A 22,110-nucleotide genomic window follows, 5' to 3' on the forward strand; every position below is an offset into this window, starting at 1 on the left:
AGTGACTGAGTGACTGAGTGACTGACTGAGTGACTGACTAGGTGACTAACTAAGTAACCTTCTCAGGAGTGGGCCAGGCTGGCTCCAGCTGGTCCAGGTAGAGGGAACGTGACAGTGAGTGACTGACTGAGTGAGTGACTGAGTGACTGACTGAGTGACTGAGTGAGTGACTGACTGAGTGACTGACTGAGTGACTGAGTGAGTGACTAGGTGAGTGACCTTCTCAGGAGTGGGCCAGGCTGGCTCCAGCTGGTCCAGGTAGAGGGAACGTGACAGCACCCAGCCCAGACCCGGCATGGACTCCACGCGGTATAGCAGTGAAGCATCCTGGGACGTGTGCTCGTAGCCCTGGCAACAGCAACAACAACAACAACAACAACCATCAACAACAACCATCAACAACAAGCATCAACAACAACAACCACCAACATCAACAACCAACAACGACATCAACCAACAACGACATCATCAACATAATCAACATCTACAACAATATCAACATCATCAACAACAACCAACAACAACGACCATCAACATCAACAACAAAAACGTCGTCATCATCATCATCACGAAGATGATGACGTCACGTAGATGATGATGACGTCACGTAGATGATGATGATGATGATGACGTCACGTAGATGATGATGACGTCACGTAGATGATGATGACGTCACGTAGATGATGATGACGTCACGTAGATGATGATGACGTCACGTAGATGATGATGACGTCACGTAGATGATGATGATGTCACGTAAATGATGATGATGTCACGTAGATGATGATGATGTCACGTAGATGATGATGACGTCACGTAGATGATGATGACGTCACGTAGATGATGATGATGTTACGTAGATGATGATGATGTCACGTAGATGATGATGACGTCACGTAGATGATGATGACGTCACGTAGATGATGATGACGTCACGTAGATGATGATGACGTCACGTAGATGATGATGATGTCACGTAGATGATGACGTCACGTAGATGATGATGATGTCACGTAGATGATGATGATGTCACGTAGATGATGATGATGTCACGTAGATGATGATGACGTCACGTAGATGATGATGACGTCACGTAGATGATGATGACGTCACGTAGATGATGATGACGTCACGTAGATGATGATGATGTCACGTAGATGATGATGATGTCACGTAGATGATGATGATGTCACGTAGATGATGACGACGTCACGTAGATGATGATGATGATGATGTCACGTAGATGATGACGACGTCACGTAGATGATGATGATGTCACGTAGATGATGATGATGTCACGTAGATGATGATGATGTCACGTAAATGATGATGATGTCACGTAGATGATGATGATGTCACGTAAATGATGATGACGTCACGTAGATGATGATGACGTCACGTAGATGATGATGATGTCACGTAGATGATGATGATGTCACGTAGATGATGATGATGTCACGTAGATGATGATGACGTCACGTAGATGATGATGACGTCACGTAGATGATGATGATGATGTCACGTAGATGCTGATGATTTCACGTAGATGATGACGTCACGTAGATGATGATGATGTCACGTAGATGATGATGATGTCACGTAGATGATGATGATGTCACGTAGATGATGATGATGTCACGTAGATGATGACGTCACGTAGATGATGATGATGTCACGTAGATGATGATGATGTCACGTAGATGATGATGATGTCACGTAGATGATGATGATGATGTCACGTAGATGATGATGATGTCACGTAGATGATTATGATGTCACGTAGATGATGATGACGTCACGTAGATGATGATGTCGTCACGTAGATGATGATGATGTCACGTAGATGATGATGATGTCACGTAGATGATGATGACGTCAGGTAGATGATGATGACATCACGTAGATGATGATGATGTCACGTAGATGATGATGACGTCAGGTAGATGATGATGACGTCACGTAGATGATGATGATGTCACGTAGATGATGATGACGTCACGTAGATGATTATGATGTCACGTAGATGATGATGTCACGTAGATGGTGATGACGTCACGTAGATGGTGATGACGTCACGTAGATGATGATGATGTCACGTAGATGATGATGATGTCACGTAGATGATGATGATGTCAAGTAGATGATGATGATGTCACGTAGATGATGACGACGTCACGTAGATGATGATGATGTCACGTAGATGATGATGATGTCACGTAGATGATGATGATGTCACGTAGATGATGACGTCACGTAGATGATGATGATGTCACGTAGATGATGATGACGTCACGTAGATGATGATGATGTCACGTAGATGATGATGATGTCACGTAGATGATGATGACGTCACGTAGATGATGATGACGTCACGTAGATGATGATGATGTCACGTAGATGATGATGACGTCACGTAGATGATGATGATGTCACGTAGATGATGATCATGTCACGTAGATGATGATGATGTCACGTAGATGATGATGATGTCACGTAGATGATGATGACGTCACGTAGATGATGATGACGTCACGTAGATGATGATGACGTCACGTAGATGATGATGACGTCACGTAGATGATGATGATGTCACGTAGATGATGATGATGTCACGTAGATGATGATGATGTCACGTAGATGATGATGACGTCACGTAGATGATGATGACATCACGTAGATGATAATGACGTCACGTAGATGATGATGACGTCACGTAGATGATGATGATGTCACGTAGATGATGATGATGTCACGTAGATGATGATGATGTCACGTAGATGATGATGACATCACGTAGATGATAATGACGTCACGTAGATGATGATGACGTCACGTAGATGATAATGACGTCACGTAGATGATGATGACGTCACGTAGATGATGATGATGTCACGTAGATGATGATGACATCACGTAGATGATAATGACGTCCCGTAGATGATGATGACGTCACGTAGATGATGATGACGTCACGTAGATGATGATGACGTCACGTAGATGATGATGACGTCACGTAGATGATGATGACGTCACGTAGATGATGATGACGTCACGTAGATGATGATGATGTCACGTAGATGATGATGATGTCACGTAGATGATGATGATGTCAAGTAGATGATGATGATGTCACGTAGATGATGATGATGTCACGTAGATGATGATGATGTCACGTAGATGATGACGTCACGTAGATGATGATGACGTCACGTAGATGATGATGATGTCACGTAGATGATGATGATGTCACGTCGATGATGACGACGTCACGTAGATGATGATGATGTCACGTAGATGATGATGATGTCACGTAGATGATGATGATGTCACGTAGATGATGACGTCACGTAGATGATGATGATGTCACGTAGATGATGATGACGTCACGTAGATGATGATGTCACGTAGATGATGATGATGTCACGTAGATGATGATGATGTCACGTAGATGATGATGATGATGACACGTAGATGATGATGACGTCACGTAGATGATGATGATGTCACGTAGATGATGATGATGTCACGTAGATGATGATGATGTCACGTAGATGATGTTGACGTCACGTAGATGATGATGATGTCACGTAGATGATGATGACGTCACGTAGATGATGACGTCACGTAGATGATGATGACGTCACGTAGATGATGATGATGTCACGTAGATGATGATGATGATGATGATGAAGTCACGTAGATGATGATGATGTCACGTAGATGATGATGATGTCACGTAGATGATGATGATGTCACGTAGATGATGATGATGATGACACGTAGATGATGATGACGTCACGTAGATGATGATGATGTCACGTAGATGATGATGATGTCACGTAGATGATGATGATGTCACGTAGATGATGTTGATGTCACGTAGATGATGATGATGTCACGTAGATGATGATGATGTCACGTAGATGATGATGACGTCACGTAGATGATGATGATGTCACGTAGATGATGATGACGTCACGTAGATGATGACGTCACGTAGATGATGATGATGATGTCACTGTGTAGTAGATGATGATGATGATGAAGTCACGTAGATGATGATGATGTCACGTAGATGATGATGATGTCACGTAGATGATGATGATGTCACGTAGATGATGATGATGATGACACGTAGATGATGATGACGTCACGTAGATGATGATGATGTCACGTAGATGATGATGATGTCACGTAGATGATGATGATGTCACGTAGATGATGTTGATGTCACGTAGATGATGATGATGTCACATAGATGATGATGATGTCACGTAGATGATGTTGATGTCACGTAGATGATGATGATGTCACATAGATGATGATGATGTCACGTAGATGATGATGATGTCACGTAGATGATGATGATGATGTCACTGTGTAGTAGATGATGATGATGATGATGTCACGTAGATGATGATGATGTCACGTAGATGATGATGATGATGATGACGTCACTGTGTAGATGATGATGATGATGATGATGACGTCACCTGGTCGTTCCAGGCGGAGATGCAGTAGATGCTGGGATCTTCATCCAGAAGATGCAAAGTCTGACTCATGAAGCTGCAGAGAGACACACACACAGACACACACACAGTCATACACACACACAGACACACACACACAGACACACACACAGTTACACACACACACACACACAGACACACACACAGACACACACACACACACAGACACACACACAGTTACACACACAATTACACACAACAACAACAACAACCGCCATTCGCCACTAAGTGGCGGTGACGTCACCACGACGCTTGTGCCAGGCCATGTGCACCTTGAGGCCACGTGAAGTGTCGAACGCCCGCTGGCAGGAGGTCACGGGGCAGACCCAGGTGCCACGGGTCGACTGACCGAGATGACCGAGATGACTGGCTGATGCACCACCTGTGCCCCCTACTGTGCCAACTTGCTGTGCTTTAGCCACCCGGCGCTCCGCTCGTTGTTGTGAGCGTCGCTCCTCCGCCCTCCGTTGTTGTTGGAGGGCGACTGCCTCCAACTGCCCAGTAGCGTCCTTCACGAGCCTCCTCCACTGAGGCCGATCTTGACACCGCTGGTACCAGTCATCGGCAAGTCCACTCAGCTCCACGTCCTCCTGTACCACATCACTCCATCTCTTCTCTAGCCCGTGCCGCGCCCGTTTAGCCCCCTCGATCCGGCCGAACAAAAGCTGTTTAGGCATGCGGTGGCTGGGCATGCGGGCTACATGACCCAGCCAACGCAGCCTTGCCTGCCGGAGGAGCTCACTGATGGGACTTTGCCCAGATCTTTCAAGGACTTGTGAGCTCCTCACACAATCCAGCCTGGTCAAACCCAGGATGGATCGTAGGCAGGCCAGCCTAAATGTTTCCAACCGGCGAAGATGCTCCACTAGGGGGGTCCACGTTTCGCAAGCGTAGAGAAGGGAGGGAATGACCGTGGCCGAGAAGACCTGAAGCTTCGTGCGGAGCGACAGACCAGGTAGCTTCCACACAGCGTTACGCAACCGATGAAAAGATATTGCCGCTCGACTGATTCGGAGTGAGACCTCTGCTGATAAACTGGAGCTGGTCATGAGCACACTGCCCAGGTATGGGAAACTCTCTACTCTCTCCACAACTGCCCCATCACCGATTGGGAGTTGTGGGGGCGGAGTGCCCGATGGTACAAAATACCCAGGCAGGTGCTTAGTTTTGGTGGGGCTGATGGTAAGGCCCCACCTCTTAGTGGCACACTCCAGCCTCAGCAGCAGCGTCTCCAACTCCTCTTCTGAATGAGCAGCTATTACCAAATCATCGGCATACATAACGTGGTTGACCAATAGGGAGCCATCCCTTGATCGCACCCGGGCGTCGATCAGCCTCCCATTATATCTGTACCAAATGGTAATTCCCCCGGTACAGCTATTGAAGGCTTCACGAACTACGCAGTCGAAATAGATGTTAAATAATGTGGGAGCCAGAGGACATCCCTGTCGCACCCCAAGGTGTACAGGGAAAGGCTCCGACTCCCGGCCACGTAGTTTTACCCGGGCCCGCTCACCATCATGAAGGTCCTTAATGATCGTGAGCAGAGGGTCAGGGACTCCGAAAGCACGAAGAACAACCCAGAGCCCAGTCCTACTGATGGTATCATAGGCCTTGACCAGGTCAATAAAGCAGAGATGTAGGTCTTTTTGGAATTCCCTACACCTCTGCTGTAGCAGACGGACAGAAAATATGGCATCTGTGCAGGACCGCCCTTTCCTGAAACCACATTGGGGCTCCGCAAGCCTCTCCTCAGCATGCCTAGCAAGGCGATGTTGAATAATCCTTGCCAGGACCTTACCCGGCACACTGAGGAGTGAGATGCCCCTGTAGTTGTTACAGTCTGTGCGGTCCCCCTTCTTAAAGAGGGGGACCACCAGGGCATCCTTCCAGTCCTGCGGAACCCGTCCAGTGGTCCAGACTGTTGTTATGATGTCATATAGGGCAGTCTGTGCACAAACGCCACCCTCCCTCAGCATTTCGCCTGGGAGATCATCTCTGCCCGGTGCCTTCCCTGGTCTCAGACTCCGGATCGCCCTCAGTACTTCCTCAACAGCCGGTACCTCAGCCAGCCACTCACAGGGGGTGACCTCTTCCAATATTTGAGGCACCGCAGCCTCAGCAGGGTTATCCCCACTTTGTGCCATGATGTTTTCCTGGCTGAGAGATTTTCCCTCCCCCAGGACCTCACAGAAATGCTCAGCAAATCTGCAAACCTGTTCCTGGGGGTCGGAGATTGGATCACCGTTTTTTCCTCTAATGATGGTAATAGGTGTGGCGCTGCAGGTTACTTTTTTGATGGAGTTAAATAGTGATTTGTGATCGCGGGCCACTGAGGCAGACTCCATCTCCTCAGCAACCCGCGACCACCACCCATCCTTACAGCGCCTTACGGCTCTCCGAACCTCCGAGCGAAGGCTGCGGTAAACCTCCTCATTCTCTGACGTGGGATGCTGTAGGCGATGAGAGTGGGCCTGTCGCTTTTTCTCAATTAACCTGAACACCTCCTCCGTCAGCCAGGGTTCCCGGGGAGGTCTGGACCGCGTACCCAAAGCAGCCATTGCAGCTGCATGAGTCACAGTCTTAAACCTCGCCCATTTACCCTCGACATCAGGTGGAGTGGGGGACGATGCCAACCCCAGCTGCAAGCGATGATGAAATTCTCGCTTGCAACTTTCATCAGCTAACTTAGACCAGGCCACTTTTGGTTGGAATGGGATCCTGGGTGTACACCCACCACCGGAGTGGAAGAATGGCAGGCGCATCTTACAGATGACTAGTCGATGGTCAGAGGGCAGATCAGCTCCACGGTAGGTCCTGGTGTCAAGGACATGGGCTCGCATCCGCTGGTCCGTCACTACGTAGTCCAGCAGATGTTCTTGCTTGGACCCGGCATGCATCCATGATGTTGTGTGGATGCGCCGATGCCGGAAGAGCGTGTTGGTAATTACAAGCCCATGGGCTGCACAGAAATCTAGCAGCCTCCTACCGTTGTTATTGAGCTGATCTGGCCCATGCCTTCCAATCACTCCAGACCAGGTGCCAGCATCATGACCAACTCGGGCATTGAAGTCACCCAACAAGATGACTCTGTCCCGAGTGGCCACTTTAGCCAGCACCTGTGACAGTAGGTCATAGAAAGCGTCTGACTCATCGGCTTTGCCTGCATCCCTCCACGGATGTTCGTCTTCGGTGGGGGCGTAAGTAACCACGACCACCACTCCTCGCCTCTGGTTGATGGGAAGGCGAGCCCAAAGTATCCTGGGGCTTACAGCTTCCCACACCTCACCGCCACGCTCCCACGCCCCCTTCATTCTTTTGTTCAGAAGAAGAGCCACACCCTGTTGTTTGGCAGTCTCCTGCCCCGAGTAGAGGACTGTCCACCCCTCATGGTGGCAGGAGCCAGAACCGGTCCACCGGACCTCCTGAATGCCACAGAGATCCAGGCGGTACCGGTCCAGCTCCCGACAGAGGAGTGGCAGCCTCTCCTCCGCAGTGAGCGTTCGAACATTCCACGTGGCCATCCGCAATGGTTTTTCGTTGTTACTGGAGGAGCCCCGAGGGTTAAAATTCAATCTCCTGGCTCCGCCAAATGGGGTTTGGCCAGGAGACGTCATAAAAGCCTGACCCCCCGGGGCCTCCGGCACAAGCTTATTAATTACAGGTTTATGTTTAAATCGTAGTTTAGTGGTGGTTAATTGAAGGTGGAGGGGTTACCAGCCCCTCGCACCCGTCCAGAGCCCCCGTTTAGCCACTGTGGTGGTCACAGACGCCATGAGGGGAGAGGCCAATGGGCATTGGCCCTCCCCCCACAGCACTGCCCACGACAGTGTTGCCCGTCCGGCACCGCGAGAAGGTAGGAGGTTGTTTTGCCGGACACACACACACACACACAGACACACACACACACACACAGACACACACACACACACAGACACACACACAGACACACACACACAGACACACACACAGACAGACACACACACACACAGACACACACACAGACACATACAGACACACACAGTCATACACACACACAGACACACACACACACAGACACACACACAGACACACACACACACAGACACACACACACAGACACACACACAGACAGACACACACACACAGACACACACACAGACACATACAGACACACACACACACAGACACACACACAGTCATACACACACACAGACACACACACAGTCATACACACACACAGACACACACACACAGACACACACACAGACAGACACACACACACAGACACACACACAGACACATACAGACACACACAGTCATACACACACACAGACACACACACACACAGACACACACACAGACACACACACACACAGACACACACACACACAGACACACATACACAGACAGACACACACACACAGACACACACAGTCATACACAGACACACACACACACAGACACACACAGACATACACAGTCATACATAGACACACACACACAGACGGTGTCTCTCTGTGTGTCTATGTGGTTTGTCTACCTGAAGAAGTCAACAGACACGTCCAAATCCTCCTCCAACACGATGACATGTGGAGCCTCCTACACACACAGACACACACAGACACACACAGACACACACACAGAGACAGAGACACAGAGACACACACAGACACACACAGAGAGACACACAGACACACACAGAGAGACACACAGACACACACAGAGACACACACAGACACACACAGACACACACACACACAGACACACACACAAACACACACAGACACAGACACACACAGAGACAGAGACAGAGACACAGAGAGACACAGAGACACACACAGAGACACAGAGACACACAGAGAGAGAGACAGACATAGACAGAGAGACACAGAGAGACACAGACAGAGACACACAGAGACACACAGAGACACAGAGACACACACAGAGACACACACAGAGACACACAGAGACACAGAAACACACACAGAGACACACACAGAGACACACAGAGACACAGAGACACACACAGAGACACACACAGAGACACACAGAGACACAGAGACACACAGAGACACAGAAACACACACAGAGACACACACAGAGACACACACAGAGACACACAGAGACACAGAGACACACACAGAGACACACACAGAGACACACAGAGACACAGAGACACACAGAGACACAGAAACACACACAGAGACACACACAGAGACACACAGAGACACACACAGAGACACACAGAGACACAGAGACACACACAGCGACACAGAGAGAGAGACAGATTGAGACACAGACACAGAGAAACAGAGAGACAGAGACACACACAGAGACACACAGAGACAGAGAGACACAGAGACACACACAGAGACACAAAGACACACAGAGACACAGAGACACAGACAGAGAGACACAGAGAAACACAGAGAGAGACACAGAGACACACAGAGACAGAGAGACACAGAGACACACAGAGACAGAGATACACAGAGACACACACAGAGACACACACAGAGACACACAGACACACAGAGACAGAGAGACACAAAGACACACACAGAGACACACACAGAGACACACAGATCCAAACACAGAGACACACAGAGACAGAGAGACACAGAGACACACACAGAGACACACAGACACACAGAGACAGAGAGACACAAAGACACACACAGAGACACACACAGAGACACACAGATCCAAACACAGAGACACACAGAGACAGAGAGACACAGAGACACACACAGAGACACACAGACACACAGAGACAGAGAGACACAAAGACACACACAGAGACACACACAGAGACACACAGATCCAAACACAGAGACACACAGAGACAGAGAGACACAGAGACACACACAGAGACACACAGACACACAGAGACACAGAGACACAGACAGAGAGACACAGAGAAACACAGAGAGAGACACAGAGACACACAGAGACACAGAGACACACAGAGACACAGAGACAAAAAGAGACACAGAGACACAGAGAGACACAGAGACACAGACAGAGATACAGAGAGACAGAGAGAGACAGAGAGAGAGTGGGTGAGATATTGTGCGTCTGTGTGTGTGTCTGTGTGTGTGTCTGTGTGTGTGTGTCTGTGTGTGTGTGTCTGTGTGTGTGTCTGTGTGTGTGTCTGTGTGTGTGTGTCTGTGTGTGTGTCTGTGTGTGTGTCTGTGTGTGTGTGTCTGTGTGTGTGTCTGTGTGTGTGTCTGTGTGTGTGTGTCTGTGTGTGTGTGTCTGTGTGTGTGTGTCTGTGTGTGTGTGTCTGTGTGTCGTACTCACAGGGAATAGGTTGAATGTAGCAGTCAAGCTCGCTTTGTAGTGCTGTTAGACACACACAGACACACACACATACTCACTCACCTACTCACTCACCAACTCACTCACTCATTCACTAGTATACTCACTCACCCACTCACCTACTCACTCATTCACTCACCTACTCACTCATTCACTCACATACTCACTCACCCACCCACTCACCCACTCACTCACCTACTCACTCACCTACTCACTCACCCACTCACTTACTAACTCACTCACCCACTCACCCACTCACTCACTCACCTACTCACTCACCCACTCACTCACCTACTCACTCACCTACTCACTCACTCACCTACTCACTCACCCACTCACCTACTCACGCACCCATTCACTCACTCACCCACTCACTCACCTACTCACCTACCCACTCACCCACTCACCTACTCACTCATTCACTCACCCACTCACTCACTCACTAACCTACTCACTCCCCACCCACTCACCCACTCACTCACTCACCCACTCACCCACTCAATCACTCACTCACCCACTCACCCCACTCACCTACTCAACCACTCACTCACCTACTCACCTACTCACCCACTCACTCACTCATTCACCCACTCACCCACCCACTCACCCACTCACTCACCCACTCACCCACCCACCCACCCACTCACCCACCCACCCACCCACCCACTCACCTACCCACCCACCCACTCACCCACCCACTCACCCACCCACCCACCCACTCACTCACTCACTCACCCACCCACTCACCCACCTACCCACTCACCCACTCACTCACCCACTCACTCACCTACTCACTCACCTACTCACCCACCCACTCACCTACTCACTCACCTACTCACCCACTCACCCACCCACCCACTCACCCACCCACTCACCCACCCACTCACCCACCCACCCACTCACCCACCCACCCACTCACCAACCCACTCACCCACCCACCCACTCACCCACCCACCCACTAACCCACTCACCCACTCACCTACCCACTCACCCACCCACCCACTCACCCACTCACCCACTCACCTACCCACTCACCCACTCACCCACTCACCCACCCACCCACTCACCCACCCACCCACTCACCCACTCACCCACTCACCCACCCACCCACTCACCCACTCACCTACCCACCCACCCAATCACCCACTCACCCACCCACTCACCCACTCACCCACCCACCCACCCACTCACCCACTCACCCACCCACCCACCCACTCACCCACTCACCCACTCACCCACTAACCCACCCACTCACCCACTCACCCACTCACCTACCCACTCACCCACTCACCCACTCACCTACCCACTCACCCACTCACCCACTCACCTACCCACTCACCCACTCACCCACTCACCCACCCACCCACTCACCCACTCACCCACTCACCTACCCACTCACAAACTCACCCACTCACCCACCCACTCACCCACTCACCCACTCACTCACCTACCCACTCACCCACTCACCCACTAACCTACCCACTCACCCACTCACCCACTCACCCACCCACCCACTCACCTACCCACTCACCCACTCACCCACTCACCCACTCACCTACCCACTCACCCACTCACCCACTCACCTACCCACTCACCCACTCACCCACCCACCCACTTACTCACCCACTCACCCACTAACCTACCCACTCACCCAGTCACTCACCCACTCACCCACCCACTCACCTACCCACTCACCCACTCACCCACTCACCTACCCACTCACCCACCCACCCACCCACTCACCCACGCACCCACTCACCCACTCACCCATTCACCTACCCACTCACCCACCCACCCACTCACCCACTCACCCACTCACCTACCCACTCACCCACCCACCCACTCACCCACTCACCCGCCCACCCGCTCACCCACCCACCCACTCACCCACCCACCCACTCACCCACTCACCCTCTCACCTACTCACTCACCCACCCACTCACCCACTCACCCACTCACCCACTCACCCGCCCACCCACTCACCCACCCACCCACTCACTCACCTACCCACTCACCCACTCACCCACTCACCTACCCACTCACCCACCCACCCACTCACCCACTCACCCACCCACCCACCCACTCACCCGCCCACCCACTCACCCCCCCCACCCACTCACCCACCCACCCACTCACTCACCCACCCACTCACCCACTCACCCACCCACTCACTCACCCACTCACCCACCCACCCACCCACTCACCCACTCACCCGCCCACCCACTCACCCACCCACCCACCCACCCACTCACCCACCCACCCACTCACCCACTCACCCACTCACCCACCCACCCACTCACCCACTCACCCGCCCACCCGCTCACTCACCCACTCACCCACCCACTCACTCACCTACCCACTCACCTACCCACTCACCTACCCACTCACCTACCCACCCACTCACTCACCCACTCACCCACTCACTCACCCACCCACTCACCCACTCACCCCCCACCCGCTCACCCCCCACCCACTCGCCCCCCACCCACTCACCCACCCGCTCGCCCACCCACTCACCCACCCACTCACCCGCCCACCCGCTCACCCGCCCACTCACCCACCCACCCACCCATCCACCCACCCACTCACCCACCCACCCACTCACCCACCCACTCACCCACTCACCCACTCCCCCACCCACCCACCCACCCACCCACCCATCCACCCACCCACTCACCCACCCACCCACTCACCCACCCACTCACCCACTCACCCGCCCACCCACTCACCCGCCCACCCACTCACCCACCCACTCACCCACTCACCCACCCACCCACTCACCTACCCACTCACCTATCCACTCATCCATTCACCCACCCACTCACTCACCTACCCACTCACCTATCCACTCACCCACCCACTCACCCACTCACCCACCCACTCACCCACTCATCCACTCACCTACCCACTCACCCACCCACCCACTCACCCACTCACCAACTCACCCACTCACCCGCCCACCCACTCACCCACCCACCCACTCACTCACCTACCCACTCACCCACTCACCCACTCACCTACCCACTCACCCACCCACCCACTCACCCACCCACCCACTCACCCACCCACCCACTCACCCACTCACCCACCCACCCACCCACTCACCCACTCACCCGCCCACCCACTAACCCGCCCACCCACTCACCCACCCACCCACTCACTCACCTACCCACTCACCCACCCACTCACCCACCCACCCACCCACTCACCCACTCACCCGCCCACCCACTCACCCACCCACCCACTCACCCACTCACCCACCCACCCACTCACCCGCTCACCCGCCCACCCACCCACCCACTCACCCACTCACCCGCCCACCCACTCACCCACCCACCCACTCACCCACCCACCCACTCACCCACTCACCCACTCACCTACCCACTCACCCACCCACCCACTCACCCACTCACCCACCCACCCACCCACTCACCCACTCACCCGCCCACCCACTCACCCACCCACCCACTCACTCACTCACCCACCCACCCACTCACCCACTCACCCACCCACTCACTCACCCACTCACCCACCCACCCACCCACTCACCCGCCCACCCACCCACCCACTCACCCACCCACCCACCCACTCACCCACTCACCCGCCCACCCACTCACCCACCCACCCACTCACCCACTCACCCACCCACCCACCCACCCACCCACTCACCCGCCCACCCACTCACCCGCCCACCCACTCACCCACCCACCCGCTCACTCACCTACCCACCCACCCACTCACTCACCTACCCACTCACCTACCCACTCACCTACCCACTCACCTACCCACCCACTCACTCACCTACCCACTCACCTACCCACTCACCTACTCACCTACCCACTCACCTACCCACCCACCCACTCACCCACTCACCCGCCCACCCACTCACCCGCCCACCCACTCATCCGCCCACCCACTCACCCACCCACCCACTCACCCACCCACCCACTCACCCACCCACTCACTCACCCACTCACCCACCCACCCACCCGCTCACCCACTCACCCGCCCACCCACTCACCCACCCACCCACTCACCCACTCACCCACCCGCCCACCCACTCACCCGCCCACCCACTCACCCACCCACCCACTCACCCACCCACCCACCCACCCACCCACCCACCCACTCACCCGCCCACCCACTCACCCACCCACCCACTCACTCACCCACTCACCCACCCCCCCACCCCCCCACCCACCCACCCACTCACCCACTCACCCACTCACCCACCCACTCACCCACCCACTCACCCACCCACTCACTCACCCACTCACCCACTCACCCACCCACTCACCCACCCACTCACCCACTCACTCACTCACTCACCCACTCACTCACTCACCCACCCACTCACCCACTCACCCACTCACCCACTCACCCACTCACCCACCCACTCACCCACTCACCCAACCACCCACTCACTCACCCACTCACCCACTCACCCACTCACCCACTCACCCACCCACTCACCCACCCACCCACTCACTCACCCACCCACCCACTCACCTACCCACTCACCTACCCACTCACCCACTCACCCACCCACTCACTCACCTACCCACTCACCCACCCACTCACCCACCCACTTACCCACTCACCCACCCACTCACCCACTCACCCACTCACCTACCCACTCACCCACCCACCCACTCACCCACTCACCAACTCACCCACTCACCCGCCCACCCACTCACCCACCCACTCACTCACCTACCCACTCACCCACTCACCCACTCACCTACCCACTCACCCACCCACCCACTCACCCACTCACCCACCCACCCACCCACTCACCCACTCACCCGCCCACCCACTCACCCGCCCACCCACTCACTCACCCACCCACTCACCCACCCACCCACCCACTCACTCACCTACCCACTCACCTACCCACTCACCTACCCACTCACCCACCCACCCACTCACTCACCTACCCACTCACCTACCCACTCACCCACCCACTCACCCACTCACCCACCCACCCACTCACCCACTCACCCGCCCACCCACTCACCCACCCACCCACTCACTCACCCACTCACCCACCCCCCCACCCCCCCACCCACCCACCCACTCACCCACTCACCCACTCACTCACTCACCCACTCACCCACCCACTCACCCACCCACTCACTCACTCACCCACTCACCCACTCACCCACCCACTCACCCACTCACTCACTCACCCACTCACTCACTCACCCACTCACTCACTCACTCACCCACCCACTCACCCACCCACCCACTCACCCACTCACCCAACCACCCACTCACCCACTCACCCACTCACCCACTCACTCACCCACCCACCCACCTACCCACTCACCCACCCACTCACCCACCCACCCACCCACCCACTCACCCACCCACCCACTCACCCACCCACCCACTCACTCACCCACCCACCCACCCACTCACCCACCCACTCACCCACCCACCCACTCACCCACCCACTCACCCACCCACCCACCCACTCACCCACCCACTCACCCACCCACCCACCCACTCACCCACTCACCCACCCACTCACCCACTCACTCACTCACCCACTCACTCACTCACCCACTCACTCACTCACTCACCCACCCACTCACCCACCCACCCACTCACCCACTCACCCAACCACCCACTCACCCACTCACCCACTCACCCACTCATCCACCCACCCACTCACCCACTCATCCACCCACCCACTCACCTACCCACTCACCCACCCACTCACCCACCCACTCACCCACCCACCCACTCACCCACTCACCCAACCACCCACTCACCCACTCACCCACTCACCCACTCATCCACCCACCCACTCACCCACTCACTCACCCACTCACCCACCTACCCACTCACCTACCCACTCACCCACCCACTCACCCACTCACTCACCCACCCACCCACCCACCTACCCACTCACCCACCCACTCACCCACCCACCCACCCACCCACTCACCCACCCACCCACCCACCCACCCACCCACTCACCCACCCACCCACTCACCCACCCACCCACTCACCCACCCACCCACTCACCCACCCACCCACCCACTCACCCACCCACCCACTCACCCACCCACCCACTCACCCACCCACTCACCCACCCACCCACCCACTCACCCACCCACTCACCCACCCACCCACCCACTCACCCACCCACCCACCCACCTGGGAGATGCGTGCATTCTTGATCCCCACTGGTTGATGCTGAACCCCTCTCAGATCGAAGAGTGTCACTACATCCATGGGCTCCTGTGGGGGGAGAGAAGCATTGGTGGGTGGGTGAGTGGGTGGGTGGGTGGGTGAGTGGGTGGGTGGGTGGGTGAGTGGGTGGGTGGGTGAGTGGGTGGGTGGGTGGGTGGGTGGGTGAGTGGGTGGGTGGGTGAGTGGGTGAGTGGGTGGGTGGGTGAGTGGGTGGGTGGGTGAGTGGGTGGGTGGGTGAGTGGGTGGGTGGGTGGGTGAGTGGGTGGGTGGGTGAGTGGGTGGGTGGGTGGGTGGGTGAGTGGGTGGGTGGGTGGGTGAGTGGGTGAGTGGGTGGGTGGGTGAGTGGGTGGGTGGGTGGGTTTGGGGGTGGGGGGGTGAGTGAGTAGCTGAGTGTGTAGCTGAGTAGCTGAGTGAGTGAGTAGCTGAGTGAGTGAGTAGCTGAGTGAGTGAGTAGCTGAGTGAGTAGCTGAGTGAGTAGCTGAGTGAGTCAGTAGCTGAGTGAGTGAGTAGCTGAGTGAGTGAGTAGCTGAGTGAGTAGCTGAGTGAGTGGCTGAGTGAGTAGCTGAGTGATTAGCTGAGTGTGTAGCTGAGTAGCTGAGTGAGTGAGTAGCTGAGTGAGTGAGTAGCTGAGTGAGTCAGTAGCTGAGTGAGTAGCTGAATGAGTATCTAGCTGAGTGTGTGAGTAGATCAGTGAGTGAGTGTGTGAGTGACTAGCTGAGTGGGTGAGTGAGTGGCTGAGTGAGTAGCTGAGTGATTAGCTGAGTGTGTAGCTGAGTAGCTGAGTGAGTGAGTAGCTGAGTGAGTCAGTAGCTGAGTGATTAGCTGAATGAGTATCTAGCTGAGTGTGTGAGTAGATCAGTGAGTGAGTGTGTGAGTGACTAGCTGAGTGGGTGAGTGAGTAGCTGAGTGAGTAGCTGAGTGAGTAGCTGAGTGAGTAGCTGAGTGAGTGGCTGAGTGAGTAGCTGAGTGAGTGAGTAGCTCAGTGAGTGAGTGTGTGATTGACTAGCTGAGTGAGTGAGTAGCTGAGTGAGTGAGTGAGTAGCTGAGTGAGTAGCTGAGTGACTGAGTGAGTGAGTGAGTAGCTGAGTGAGTGAGTAGCTGAGTGAGTGAGTAGCTGAGTGAGTAGCTGAGTGAGTAGCTGAGTGAGTAGGTGAGTGAGTGGGTGAGTGAGTAGCTGAGTGAGTGAGTGTGTAGGTGAGTGAGTGAGTAGCTGAGTGAGTAGCTGAGTGAGTAGCTGAGTGAGTGAGTAGCTGAGTGAGTAGCTGAGTGAGTAGCTGAGTGAGTAGCTGAGTGAGTAGCTGAGTGAGTGAGTAGCTGAGTGAGTAGCTGAGTGAGTAGCTGAGTGAGTGAGTAGCTGAGTGAGTAGCTGAGTGAGTAGCTGAGTGACTGAGTGAGTGAGTGAGTAGCTGAGTGAGTGAGTAGCTGAGTGAGTGAGTAGCTGAGTGAGTAGCTGAGTGAGTAGCTGAGTGAGTAGCTGAGTGAGTAGGTGAGTGAGTGGGTGAGTGAGTAGCTGAGTGAGTGAGTGTGTAGGTGAGTGAGTGAGTAGGTGAGTGACTGAGTAGCTGAGTGAGTAGCTGAGTGAGTAGCTGAGTGAGTGAGTAGCTGAGTGAGTAGCTGAGTGAGTAGCTGAGTGAGTAGCTGAGTGAGTGAGTAGCTGAGTGAGTAGCTGAATGAGTAGCTGAGTGAGTGAGTAGCTGAGTGAGTCAGTAGCTGAGTGAGTAGCTGAGTGAGTAGCTGAGTGAGTAGCTGAGTGAGTGAGTAGGTGAGTGAGTGAGTGAGTGAGTAGCTGAGTGACTAGCTGAGTGAGTGAGTGAGTAGCTGAGTGAGTAGCTGAGTGAGTAGCTGAGTGAGTGAGTGAGTAGCTGAGTGACTAGCTGAGTGAGTGAGTGAGTAGCTGAGTGAGTAGCTGAGTGAGTGAGTAGCTGAGTGAGTAGCTGAGTGAGTAGCTGAGTGAGTAGCTGAGTGAGTAGGTGAGTGAGTGGGTGAGTGAGTAGCTGAGTGAGTGAGTGTGTAGGTGAGTGAGTGAGTAGGTGAGTGACTGAGTAGCTGAGTGAGTAGCTGAGTGAGTAGCTGAGTGAGTGAGTAGCTGAGTGAGTAGCTGAGTGAGTAGCTGAGTGAGTAGCTGAGTGAGTAGCTGAGTGAGTGAGTAGCTGAGTGAGTAGCTGAATGAGTAGCTGAGTGAGTGAGTAGCTGAGTGAGTCAGTAGCTGAGTGAGTAGCTGAGTGAGTAGCTGAGTGAGTAGCTGAGTGAGTGAGTAGGTGAGTGAGTGAGTAGCTGAGTGAGTAGCTGAGTGAGTAGCTGAGTGAGTGAGTAGCTGAGTGAGTAGCTGAGTGAGTAGCTGAGTGAGTAGCTGAGTGAGTAGCTGAGTGAGTGAGTAGCTGAGTGAGTAGCTGAGTGAGTAGCTGAGTGAGTGAGTAGCTGAGTGAGTCAGTAGCTGAGTGAGTAGCTGAGTGAGTAGCTGAGTGAGTAGCTGAGTGAGTGAGTAGGTGAGTGAGTGAGTAGCTGAGTGAGTAGCTGAGTGAGTAGCTGAGTGAGTGAGTAGCTGAGTGAGTGAGTAGCTGAGTGAGTAGCTGAGTGAGTAGCTGAGTGAGTGAGTGAGTAGCTGAGTGACTAGCTGAGTGAGTGAGTGAGTAGCTGAGTGAGTAGCTGAGTGAGTAGCTGAGTGAGTGAGTGAGTAGCTGAGTGACTAGCTGAGTGAGTGAGTGAGTAGCTGAGTGAGTGAGTGAGTAGCTGAGTGAGTGAGTAGCTGAGTGAGTGAGTAGCTGAGTGAGTAGCTGAGTGAGTAGCTGAGTGAGTCAGTAGCTGAGTGAGTAGCTGAGTGAGTAGCTGAGTGAGTAGCTGAATGAGTATCTGAGTGAGTGAGTAGCTGAGTGAGTCAGTAGCTGAGTGAGTAGCTGAGTGAGTAGCTGAGTGAGTAGCTGAGTGAGTGAGTAGGTGAGTGAGTGAGTAGCTGAGTGAGTAGCTGAGTGAGTAGCTGAGTGAGTAGCTGAGTGAGTGAGTGAGTAGCTGAGTGAGTGAGTAGCTGAGTGAGTAGCTGAGTGAGTGAGTAGCTGAGTGAGTAGCTGAGTGAGTAGCTGAGTGAGTAGCTGAGTGAGTAGCTGAGTGACTAGCTGAGTGAGTGAGTGAGTAGCTGAGTGAGTGAGTAGCTGAGTGAGTAGCTGAGTGAGTAGCTGAGTGAGTGAGTGAGTAGCTGAGTGACTGAGTAGCTGAGTGAGTAGCTGAGTGAGTAGCTGAGTGAGTAGCTGAGTGAGTGAGTGAGTAGCTGAGTGAGTAGCTGAGTGAGTGAGTAGCTGAGTGAGTAGCTGAGTGAGTGAGTAGCTGAGTGAGTAGCTGAGTGAGTGAGTAGCTGAGTGAGTAGCTGAGTGAGTAGCTGAGTGAGTAGCTGAGTGAGTGAGTAGCTGAGTGAGTAGGTGAGTGAGTGAGTAGCTGAGTGAGTAGGTGAGTGAGTGAGTAGCTGAGTGAGTAGCTGAGTGAGTAGCTGAGTGAGTGGCTGAGTGAGTAGCTGAGTGAGTGAGTAGCTGAGTGAGTGAGTAGCTGAGTGAGTAGCTGAGTGAGTGAGTAGCTGAGTGAGTGAGTGAGTAGCTGAGTGAGTAGCTGAGTGAGTAGCTGAGTGAGTAGCTGAGTGAGTGAGTAGCTGAGTGAGTGAGTGAGTAGCTTAGTGAGTGAGTGAGTAGCTGAGTGAGTAGCTGAGTGAGTGAGTAGCTGAGTGAGTAGCTGAGTGACTGAGTAGGTGAGTGAGTAGCTGAGTGAGTGAGTAGCTGAGTGAGTAGCTGAGTGAGTAGCTGAGTGAGTGAGTGACTGAGTAGCTGAGTGAGTAGCTGAGTGAGTGAGTAGCTGAATGAGTAGCTGAGTGAGTGAGTAGCTGAGTGAGTAGCTGAGTGAGTAGCTGAGTGAGTGAGTAGCTGAGTGAGTGAGTAGCTGAGTGAGTAGCTGAGTGACTAGCTGAGTGAGCGCTCACATCGTAGTATCCGTCTATGAAGACAGTGATGAGTGATGGATTCACTCCGTCTGCAGACAGCAGCGAACGCAGCATCCTGTTCACCCAGCACAGACACAGCAGTACAGACACAGCGGTACAGACACAGCAGCACAGACACAGCAGCACAGACACAGCAGTACAGACACAGCAGCACAGACACGGCGGCACAGACACAGCAGCACAGACACAGCAGTACAGACACAGCGGTACAGACACAGCGGCACAGACACAGCAGTACAGACACAGCGGCACAGACACAGCAGTACAGACACAGCAGCACAGACACAGCAGCACAGACACAGCAGCACAGACGCAGCAGTACAGACACAGCAGCACAGACACAGCAGCACAGACACAGCAGTACAGACACAGCGGTACAGACACAGCAGCACAGACACAGCAGCACAGACACAGCAGTACAGACACAGCAGCACAGACACAGCAGCACAGACACAGCAGTACAGACACAGCGGTACAGACACAGCAGTACAGACACAGCAGTACAGACACAGCGGTACAGACACAGCAGCACAGACACAGCAGTACAGACACAGCAGCACAGACACAGCAGCACAGACGCAGCAGCACAGACACAGCGGTACAGACACAGCAGCACAGACACAGCAGCACAGACACAGCAGCACAGACACAGCAGTACAGACACAGCAGCACAGACACAGCAGCACAGACACAGCGGTACAGACACAGCAGTACAGACACAGCAGCACAGACACAGCGGTACAGAGACAGCGGTACAGAGACAGCAGTACAGACACAGCAGTACAGACACAGCAGTACAGACACAGCAGTACAGACACAGCAGTACAGACACAGCAGTACAGACGCAGCAGCACAGACGCAGCAGTACAGACACAGCAGTACAGACACAGCAGTACAGACACAGCAGTACAGACACAGCAGTACAGACACAGCAGTACAGACACAGCAGTACAGACACAGCAGTACAGACGCAGCAGCACAGACGCAGCAGTACAGACACAGCAGTACAGACACAGCAGTACAGACACAGCAGTACAGACACAGCAGTACAGACACAGCAGTACAGACACAGCAGCACAGACACAGCAGTACAGACAC

At 53.8% G+C, this 22,110-nt stretch overlaps 1 long non-coding RNA gene across 1 annotated transcript; it reads right to left on the reverse strand.

The window, feature by feature from the left end:
* Window positions 1-225: 225 nt before the first annotated feature.
* On the reverse strand, window positions 226-21,071 carry LOC144954770 (uncharacterized). Its single transcript, XR_013641352.1, has 6 exons — window positions 20,992-21,071; window positions 16,998-17,081; window positions 10,815-10,856; window positions 9,052-9,110; window positions 4,494-4,566; window positions 226-348 (listed from the first exon to the last, which is right to left on the reverse strand). It is a non-coding gene; the product is annotated as an uncharacterized LOC144954770 (long non-coding RNA).
* Window positions 21,072-22,110: the final 1,039 nt, after the last annotated feature.

The sequence above is a fragment of the Lampetra fluviatilis genome, unplaced genomic scaffold (assembly GCF_964198595.1).
Source record: "Lampetra fluviatilis unplaced genomic scaffold, kcLamFluv1.1 SCAFFOLD_278, whole genome shotgun sequence".
Taxonomy (NCBI): domain Eukaryota; kingdom Metazoa; phylum Chordata; class Hyperoartia; order Petromyzontiformes; family Petromyzontidae; genus Lampetra; species Lampetra fluviatilis.